At 45.2% G+C, this 10,528-nt stretch overlaps 1 pseudogene; it reads left to right on the top strand.

Moving 5' to 3' along the window:
* Window positions 1-8,172: 8,172 nt before the first annotated feature.
* On the top strand, window positions 8,173-9,325 carry LOC133419283 (forkhead box protein B1-like; annotated as a pseudogene).
* Window positions 9,326-10,528: the final 1,203 nt, after the last annotated feature.

Genomic DNA, 10,528 nt, shown 5'->3' with positions numbered 1-10,528 from the left:
AGAGACAGCTCGGGGGGACGTCCCTGAAGCCTAGGCCTGGGTCTTGGCATGGGACCTGGACGACTTGGCATGGGACGTGACGGGGACTCTTGACGTGACGGGGACTTTTGACAGGACGGGGACCCGTGACGTGACGGGGACCCGTGACGTGACGGGGACTCTTGACGTGACGGGGACTCTTGACGTGACGGGGACTCTTGACGTGACGGGGACTCTTGACGTGACGGGGACTCTTGGCTTGGCGTGGGGCTTGGCTGGCTTGGCGTGGGGAACTTGACGTGGCAGGGGAACTTGACGTGGCAGGGGAACTTGGCTTGGCATGGGAACTAGGATATGTGGAGCTGGCTGCGGGGGAACCCGGGTCCATGGCTCTGGCTGCGGGGGGTCCGGGACCATCACCGGAGCAGGGGCTGATGCGTCCGGGACCACCGCCGACGACGCGCCCTAGACCACCACCGGAACAGTGGCTAGCTGGGGCTGACGTCGACGCCGTCGCTCCAGAGCCTGGATGCTCCGGGGCCCACCTAGAGCCAGGCGTGTTCCCCTGAAGGGCGAACCTTTTTTTTCCTTTTTTTCTTCTGTTTTTTCTAATTTTTTTCTCTTTTCTTCCTTCTCTTTTTTCTTCTTTTTTGCTTTGTTTCTTTATTTTCTTCTTTTTTTTCCTTTTTTTCTTCCTTTTACCTTTCCTTTTTAATCTCGACATTTCAACTTTTTTCTTGGGATTGGACTTCAACATGAATCTCGACATTTCAACTTTTTTCTCGACATTTAAACTTTTTTCTCGACATTTCAACTTTTTTCTCAACAGTTTGACTTTTTTCTCGACATTTCAACTTTTTTCTCGACATTTCGACTTTTTTCTCAAAATTTCAACTTTTTTCTCAAAATTGTACTTTCAATTCAATTCAATTCAATTTTATTTATATAGCGTCTAATACAACAGAGTTGTCTCTAGACGCTTTACAGAGACCCATACCCAGAACATGACCCCCGAGCAGTTATGACATAAACAATGGCAGGTAAAAACTCCCCTAGTGGGAGAAAAACCTTAAGCCAAACAGTGGCAAGGAAAAACTCCCCCTTACTTCAACATTAATCTCCAAATTTTGACTTTTTTCCCAACATTTTGACTTTTTTCTCGAAGTGCATAATGAAAAAAAAAACTTCCCCCAGTTATAACTAATATACATACATGCAGCATGTGTTGCCTTCATTCCAAGGCTTATACAAGACTTTTCATTTTTGCGGCTCCAGACATATTTGTTTTTTGTGTTTTTTGGCTCTTTCAACATTTTGGGTTGCCGACCGCTGTACTAAATGCAGTGAAACACCCCAGACAAGCATCAACGATGTTCCAAGTCCCAGGCTGTGATGAGCCGCTGCATGGGTGAAGTCATAATGTGTCCGTGCGGTGCTTAACGAGCTCTTCTCACACACTAATTGCCTCACTAATTAGCAGCTCTCCTGAAGGCCGCTCCTCGTTAACTCATCAGCCTCCACTTTGCTTAATCAGCAGTTTAATTGAAATAATCACCCACTGAAGGCACGCAGCCGGCGGAGCGTGAGAGCCGAGCTTCTGGGAGTCAAACTGGCAACACAATTAAGGTAGACGGAGGTTCAGGTGAACCCTCTGCAGAGTCACATCATTTTTAAAATAATTTACAAGATGTTGCCGTCAAACCATCAAAGTGTCAGTGTGCTGAGGAGAAAAGGCCACTGAGCCTCAGTACCGAAGCACTTTATTCTTCCAGAGAGAGGACCGGTCCAAAGATTTAACAGGTTAGAAATTAATAATCCTGATCTCAGATGATTCATTTCTAATCCGTTTAGCTTTGGTCCTCTTTCCACAATTGCAGACAAATTTGTAGGATGTCTCAGGTAAAAAAATCTAGTGCTGTCAGGCGATGAAAAAAATTAATCTAATTAATTACAGGATTTATAATTAATTAATCTAATTAATCGCATTTTAATCTCATATCTGCTAAAGGTCCCCAAATAAAGAATTTGAATTCTAGGACATTACAAAATTGCAGTGCATGACTAAGCAGTTGAATACACTAAGAAGAGAAGATTTGAAATCCACATGAAATACAATTTCGGAAAAAAGTCAAAATGTCGAAATTGATGTTGAAATACAATTTGAAGAATAAAGTCGAAATTTCGCCTTTTTTCTCAACATTTCAAGTTTATTCACGAAATTTTGACTTTTTTTTTCTCGAAATTGTACTTCAACATTATTATTGATATTTTGACTTTTTTCTCGGCATTTCGACTTTTTTCTCCAAGAGCATAATGAAAAAAAAAATCTTCCTCCTCCTAAAATATTATTTTTATTTTCCTCCTGCCTGGCCCTAATACTCTTCCGTAACATTCATAGGCTGCTTTATTAGGTAAACCATGTGCACCTATAATAAAGTAGCCAGTGAGTGTACAGACGTATCTAGGTGGACTGCAATGGACCTGTTTAGTTTTTTATCTAAAGTGGCTCATGACAGAACATTAGGTTTGATTTTCAGGTCAGAACCAGATTTAGGTTCAGCTTTGTACGGTGGCCGAGACCCGCCATTGCTGAAAATAAAAGTAACGCTGCAAACAGAAACAAACGCCGCTGAAAATAAAATAAACGCTTTGCAAATAAAATAAACGCTGCAAATAAAAACAAACGCCGCTGCAAATAGAAGAAACGCTGCAAATTCAAATAAACGCTGCTGCAGATAAAATAAAAAAACAACGCAAATAAAAAATCCACAACGGAAGTGAATTAGTGGGGAGTATTTTTGCTGATGCACAAGTGTTTTTTACGTGAGAGGAGAAGAAGAAGACGAAGAGGACGTAAGTGAAAAGGAAGAAATAAGAAGAGCGAGGAATAAGAAGAACAACAAACGAGAAAATAAGTGAAAAGGTTAGTGTTCAACGTCGCTACGTGTCATTTTTAATGTGCAACACCGGTGCATTAGCAAAAATAGTCCCCGGTTATTCACTTCCGTTGTGGCTTTTTTATTTGTGTCGTTTTTTTATTTTATTTGCTGTGGGGTTTATTTTATTTGCAGCGGGGTTTGTTTCTGTTTGCAGCGTTTATTTTATTTGCAAAGTGTTTATTTTATTTGCAGCGGCGTTTGTTTCTGTTTGCAACGTTACTTTTATTTTCAGCAATGGCGGGTCTCGGCCACCGTACCTTTGGGTCCTAATTATTCCCAGTGTTAATGAGCATGCTCCGTGGAGGAGGGTGAGGGGCGATGGGGCGTTCCTCCCGTTGGAGTATTGGCTGATGTTGAGGAACGTGCTGAAGAGCTGCGATCATAAAGCCCCGTATACACCGAGTCACGTCCTTCCGTCTCTGTAGGAATCTCATTACCATAACACTCTGAAACCAGCTCCACCTGCTTCCAACAGGAGTACCACGTTTAAACCATCTCAAGGAAAAGAAATGGGCTTAAATATGTTCTATTTTCATAACAAGCTGATCTCAATGAAATGACAAAAATACCAGTAGCAACATTCTTTTCCTTCAGTCCGTACGAATGTCGGTCACATCATCAGTCCATACACATCTTGATCACGTTACCAGTCTATACAACCCTTGGTAATGTCATCAGTCGATAGGAATTTCGGTAACGTCATCGGTCCGTACAACTCTCTGGTATGTATGGTTTAAATATTTTTTATCCCCGATTTTTTTTCCCCTATTTTCATCACCCAGTGCTCTACCTCAGTCAGTCCTGGGCATTGCCATCCTCTACCAACCCCGGGAGTTCCTGCACTGAGCTCAGGTCTCCTCCTTAACCTGAGGAGTGAGCAGGCCACTTCTTTTCACCAGACAGGATGGGGCTTCTATTCACGTTATTCCGGCCGGATCCTCCCCACCCCATCTTGCGCCCCGGTTGGCCAGAGGGGGCAGTATAGCCCAGGACTGCTGCATGTTTTTGTGAGGGTAGAGAACATTAGCTACCCAAGGGAACACGGGGAGAACATGCAAACTCCACACAGAAAGGCCCTTTCTCCAACCCCATCCAGGGTGTGGGCACTGAAGTCATGGGGGAACTAACACGCACTTCAGCGCTCACAGCGTCCCCGGCGGGAATTTAATCCAGGACTTTCTTGCTGTGACACGGCTGCACTACCTGCTGCGCCACCGTGCCCCTCTTGGTATGTATGGTTTGTGCATGTTTGCAGGCCGGAGCTTCAGGAGCTGCGTGCTGCCCCCCCCCCCTCTGGTCATCCCGCTGCTGCTTCCACCTGCCTGTGGGGATGTCTGCTGTGTGCTTGCTGACGTCCTGGCCTCAGTAACGTCACCAGTCCATATGAGTGTTGATCACGTCTTTACGACTCTGTCTGCTCACCAGTCTGTTCAGCGCTCAATCACATTACATTATGAGCCCATATGGCTCTCTGCTATTTTAGCCGCCTGCGGGTCACAAGATTGGAAATGTGAAAGTGGCTCCTTGGGCCCCCTCACCCTCCTCTTCCTCCTCCCCCAATCCTCCGGGGACATTCAATCCCTCAGATCAACCAGTTTAATCCTCCCTCTGCTGCGCTTCAACTGCCATCACATTGAAACACGAGCTGTGGGGATAGGAGAAGAAACGACACAAAGACGAATGTCAGCGGCTCCTTTTGTCCCCAAGCGATACAATAATAAATGACTGAATTACAGACAACAAACACTCCTTTAATGTTGTTACTGTTTATGCATTTCTTTGGCTAAAAGACTCATTGTTCAGTTGTGATTTCTTTTTTTGATAACTTTAACCATTTTAATAATTGCAACGTAATACATAACAACCTACATTGCTGTGCCCCTGGTTTTGTTGTATTAACACAGTTCAAATGACATTGAATTATTTTCCTTTTTTGCTTAATATCCGATCAAAAAAATACAGAAACCTTTAATCCTTAATGAAATGTAATTAACTTCAGTGCAAACATCTATGTATCTCTAGCAGTCATTGGCAATTTTGAAAAATTGCCCATAATCGTTTATTTTCAATTAATTTTTTAACCTTTTTTTTTAATATATATATCAGTTCAAAATGGCAAGTAATCAGCCAACTGCATGGTCTACTTCTATCACTGTATAATCTTTTATGGCAGTTACTTAAAAAAAGACCATTTTCACATTTTCATCACCTTTTCCAGATTAAATTCTTAAAACAAATGACCACTTAATCAGTTAAACAATAGCTAACGTTTGGCCATGTGAATGACCTGAGAATGTCCCAGAATGTTCAGTTTGATCTTAAATTGTGTTTTTCAATGGTTGAAATCAGGATTAGGAAAAATAATCTGCCATTTTCAACCCATTTTTAAACTTTTTTTTCAATCAAACTGTTGAAAGATGGAAATATAATTAACTGAGAAATTGCAAATTATCAGCAAACTGATTGATCTCTATAATTTTATCACTGGGTTCTGGTTGATTTTTAAAGAAATTAATGTCTGATGATAGTTATTACAAAAAGGACCAATAATAAACCATTGTTTTTCAACAAATGTTTTAAACATAATTTTATTTAAACAATCTAAGAAAATTGTCCTTGATCAGCCAATCAACAGGCCTCATTTAAACGTTAGACTAGGCCTGTCTGAGGCTTTTAAACATAACAGTCATGAAATCACTTCATAACTAAATATTGACTTAATGCATTTGTTCAGTAAAGAAAAATAAAATCAAGATGAAAAATACATGTTTTTAAAATTGTTTTTTTGTTTTGCAAATTCAAATAATCAAATCAACTCAAACTGCTCCTTCTTTGTTAGTTTTTTCCAAACTAATAATAAATATAATAGACTTCCAGCTGATGTGATTTATATGAAGCCAGGCAGGAAAACAAACCAGTTTCATCAAGTTATAAATCAACATTTACCTTTGGATCTCTTAGCCAATTACAGGCCATTTTCCACCAGTAATCCACTATTTTTCCAGTCAGTTTATTAAAAAAATGGGTTGAATTTTGACTGATTCTGAATCTTTTTTAATGGTTTTAAATGATTGTCCTCATGGGTCCGTCCACCTCCAGACGCTGATGTTTCTGTTCATATTAATGATGCCATTTATTTCGTTTTTGCTGCATCTTAAAAAGACAAAAATAAAGACTGATACAATGAAAAGTAATTAAAACAGCTAGACTGTGTCTGAAAAACATCAAATACAAAGAAAACAAATCAAAAAAGAACAGGCGATTTTGTCAGGGACGTGAATCTCCCGTTTTTGAGTTAAAACTAATTTAAACTATTAATTTTAGCTGCTTAAAGGGCGATTTGAATTGTACAATGTCCGTAATCAGATTAAATAAAGAAGTTTATCTCCGAAACAAACAGTCATTTAATGTTTATCAAACTGGAGCAGAAATAAAGCGGAGAAAGTGCAGCGTTTGTTTCTTCTTCCTCTTCATCAGTCCAGCTCCTCTTCATCAGTCCAGCTCCTCTTCATCAGGTCCAGCTCCTCTTCATCAGTCCAGCTCCTCCTCTTCATCAGTCCAGCTCCTCTTCATCAGTCCAGCTCCTCTTCATCAGTCCAGCTCCTCTTCTTCAGCAACTCCTCGGCAGGAGAAAACGCGTGAACACAAATAAATCAAATATAAATGAGGCAGAACAGCAGCGGACCTGTTTGTCAGGGCCGGTTGGAGGGGGTGGAGGGGGGTGGGGGCCCGTTTTGTGTGATACGTTCATATATAATAGTAAATTGTAGGCTATAATAACAATAGAATGTGCATTGTGCAGCCAGTCTAGGCTAATTCTTACTTTACAACTGTCCTGAACGCATCAGGGCTGTGAGCCAACGCTGATTGGCTGTAAAGCCTGAATTATGGTTCTGCGTTAAATCAACGCAGAGCCTACGGCGTAGGGTACGGTGTAGGGTACGGTGTAGGGTACGGTGTAGGGTACGGTGTAGGGTACAGCGATGGCTGCGCGGCGACGCGCACCATACGTGCGCGTCGCCGCGTATCCTACGCCGTATCTCTGTGTTGGTGTAACGCGGAAACATAAATCAGCCTTAACAGTTACAGCCAATTTGCCGACTCGGCAAGTTTGCTGCCATGAAGGAGATGAGCTAAACTTTAAAAGAGGACTAAACATGTACAAAGATTTGAATGTTACCCTGTTTTCCACGTTACCTGGATTATTTTGGGTTATGGAAGAGTCAACTACCATTGGTGAGTCAATGTAACCTTCATAAATAATGTCTTTATCAGAATGTTGTGTAGCCTTGACCAGCTGCCTATTTGAATGAGCTTTGTGTTGTCGTCAACTAGACTAGAGTCTATTCTCTGTTCTAGAGCTCAGAAATGATGTTACAGACCACTGTGTCTATATCTATCTAAATAGATTGTGTGATTTTAGACCAGTTATGTTTTTTTTGTATTTAAGCTGAATCAAAGATGGAACTGAGTCAGTCCGTGACTATCTGAGTTTTCAGCTCCATGTGATTGACAGCTGTCAGGCCTGTGTGTGTGTGTGTGTGTGTGCGTGCGTGCGTGCGTGTGTGCGTGCGTGCGTGCGTGTGTGTGTGTGTATGTGTGTGTGTGTGTGTGTGTGTGTGTTCTTCTGAACAAGTTTGTGACTTTACTCTGCTTTCTGCAGCATAGGCCTATAGGCTTGGCTCAATAAAAGTGAGAATAAATGTAGTTTGATGGGTAGTAGGATGATGTTGTTGAACGTTAAAATGACTATCATAAAGGCCCGTGTAGAATACTCCGCCCCCTCTGGACTGAGACCCACACTCCGCCACTGCCCCCCCACAATGCACAGCGCCGCGCGTAAAAGTGTGCCACCGCGGCGCGCAGGGACCGAAAGGAGGAGAGATGAAGGACTGGTGTCGGCTCTGATCCCCCTCCACCCCCCACCCCCCCACCTCCACCCTCGGGTTCCTCCCCCTTATCTGATCATGTGACGGTGGAAAAGTGTCCCATTAATTGCCGGAGCTCTTCTCTCGGGGGTGGGGGGGGGACACTGTCTTCTGTTTTCTGCTCCCGTCGCCGCCGTCCGTCCGCGCAGCGCGCACACGGAGCAGAGCCGGCCAGCAGCATGGAGACGGCGGCGGGTCCAGGCGCGTAACCAGCACCAGAACCAGAACCAGCACCAGAACCAGCACCAGATCCAGCACCAGAACCAGCACCAGAACCAGCACCAGCCCCGCGGAGGAAGGAGCAGCAGGACGGGACGGGGGGACGGCGGACGCAAGTTTTCCAGAAAGAAAGTTGAGCTCCGGAGTTTGGTGTGATGTGTGCCGCAGAGCGCGCCGGCCGGTGCGTAAAGAAGAGCGTCCAGTGCGTAAAGGCGCAGTGAGGAGTTAGTTGGAGTTTAGACACACCAAGGCGGGCGTGAAAGAGTGAAAAAAGAGGGAGACCCGGGTCCGGTGAGGTCCCGGGACCGGCAGGAGCGATGCCCCGGCCGGGCAGGAACACGTACAGCGACCAGAAGCCGCCCTACTCCTACATCTCCCTGACGGCCATGGCCATCCAGAGCTGCCCGGAGAAGATGCTGCCGCTCAGCGAGATCTACAAGTTCATCATGGAGCGCTTCCCCTACTACCGGGAGAACACGCAGCGCTGGCAGAACTCCCTCCGCCACAACCTCTCCTTCAACGACTGCTTCATCAAGATCCCGCGGCGGCCGGACCAGCCGGGCAAGGGCAGCTTCTGGGCGCTGCACCCCAGCTGCGGGGACATGTTCGAGAACGGCAGCTTCCTGCGCCGCAGGAAGCGCTTCAAGGTGGGGGGGGGCCCTGGCGGGGGCCTCGGACCCGCTGGCCGCCAGCAAGGCCCCGGGGCTGCAGGACGCGCAGCAGTTCCTGCAGCAGCAGCAGCAGCAGCAGAAGCTGCGGCTGAGCGCGCTGCTCCCGCAGGGGCCCCCCGGGTACCTGGGGGCCCCCGCCGGCTCCGGGTTCAAGCACCCCTTCGCCATCGAGAGCATCATCGCCAGAGAGTATAAAATGTGTCCCGGGTGGGGGCCCGGGACCCCGCTGGCCCCCCCGGCCTGGCCGCCCTTGTACGGCCCCGGGATGCTGGACCCCGGGGTGGGGGTGCCGGGGCCCCTCGACTATCCCTACATGCCGCTCAAGGCGCTGTGCCACGGCGGCGGGACGCTGCCCGCCATCCCGGTGCCCATCAAGCCGGCGCCGGCCTCCATCTCCATGCCCGGGCTGCAGCAGCAGGGCCTGCCCGGGCTGCCCGCGCACATCCCGGCCTTCCTCGCGAACTCGCCCCGCTCCCTGAGCCCCCACTCCCCGCAGGCGGCCGCCGGACACGGCAGCCCGGCCGCACCGGGGGACGCGCTGCCCGGCCCGGCGGCCGCGGCGCTGCGCTCCGCGGTGGCCGTGCACTGACCCGGCCCGGGCAGGCTTTATCCACAAAGTTGTGTTTTAATTCCCGTTTCCAGAGGAAAGACTATACGGAAGAGTATTATTAGGGCCAGGCAGGAGAAGAATACAAATAATATTTTAGAGGAAGATTTTTTTTTCATGATGCACTTGAAGGGAAAAAAGTCGAAATGTCTAGGAAAAAAGTGGAAAATGTCGAGATTAATGTTGAAGTACAATTTCGAGAAAAAAGTAAAAATGTTGAGAAAAATTTGGAAATGTCGAGATTAATGTTTATTTGTTTATTTGTTTATTTGATAAGGATCCCCATGAGTCTTCACCATGTGAAGACTATTCTTCCTGGGGTCCACACAAAGACATACAAAAGATTACAATAATCACAAATCAAAAAATGTAAAAAAAATTCCCCAGAATTCCTAAAATATTAAGTTAAAAGAAAAGATTAAATAACCAACCAAAAACATCAACATCTTAAGTAACAATATTTGCTACTATCACCAGATCTGTATCCACTTATGAACAAAAATAGTTGCAACAACAAAACCACAAGGTTTTACAGGAACCATCCCAAAATCCATTGAACTGCAGCTTTTCAACAATAGCTAATAGTTGCAGCTCTTTCAAATCAGCAGCAATCACACTCCATATTCAATTTATGTGGAAATACAATGTCGAGAAAAAAGTCAAAATTTCGTGAATAAAGTTGAAATGTTGAGAAAAAAGGCTAAATTTCGACTTTATTCTCAAAATTGTATTTCAACATTAATCTCGACATTTCGACTTTTTTCTTGAGATTTCAACTTTTTTCTCAACATTTCGACTTTTTTCTCGAAGTGCACAATAAAAATTAAATCTTCCCCTCTCAAATATTTGTTCTCCTGCATCACGGCCCTAATACTGTTCCCTAAAAGACAGACCCCCCCATGGAGGGATCACATCAGTTCCATGTCCATCAGCTAATTTCCTTCTCTTCACTTCCTCCACCACACGCTGACTGTGTTTCACGGTTCAGCGGATCCTGTAGTGACAAATTATCCAGTCGTTTGTGTTTGCAGGCTTTTTTCTTGTGGCTCTGAAAGGAAACTCTCAGATAAATGACTCTGAACTCTCCTTCCCGCCCGTCAACAAAACGCTAAACCTGAAAGAAAGTGAGTTCATTTTTTTTCCCCACTTGCAAAGAATTTTCCTTGTGACGGAAACTCCAGGAAA

The sequence above is a fragment of the Cololabis saira genome, chromosome 2 (assembly GCF_033807715.1).
Source record: "Cololabis saira isolate AMF1-May2022 chromosome 2, fColSai1.1, whole genome shotgun sequence".
Classification (NCBI taxonomy): Eukaryota; Metazoa; Chordata; class Actinopteri; order Beloniformes; family Belonidae; genus Cololabis; species Cololabis saira.
Note: the sequence above shows the minus strand (reverse complement) of the source record. Positions and strands in the feature narration are given on the sequence as shown.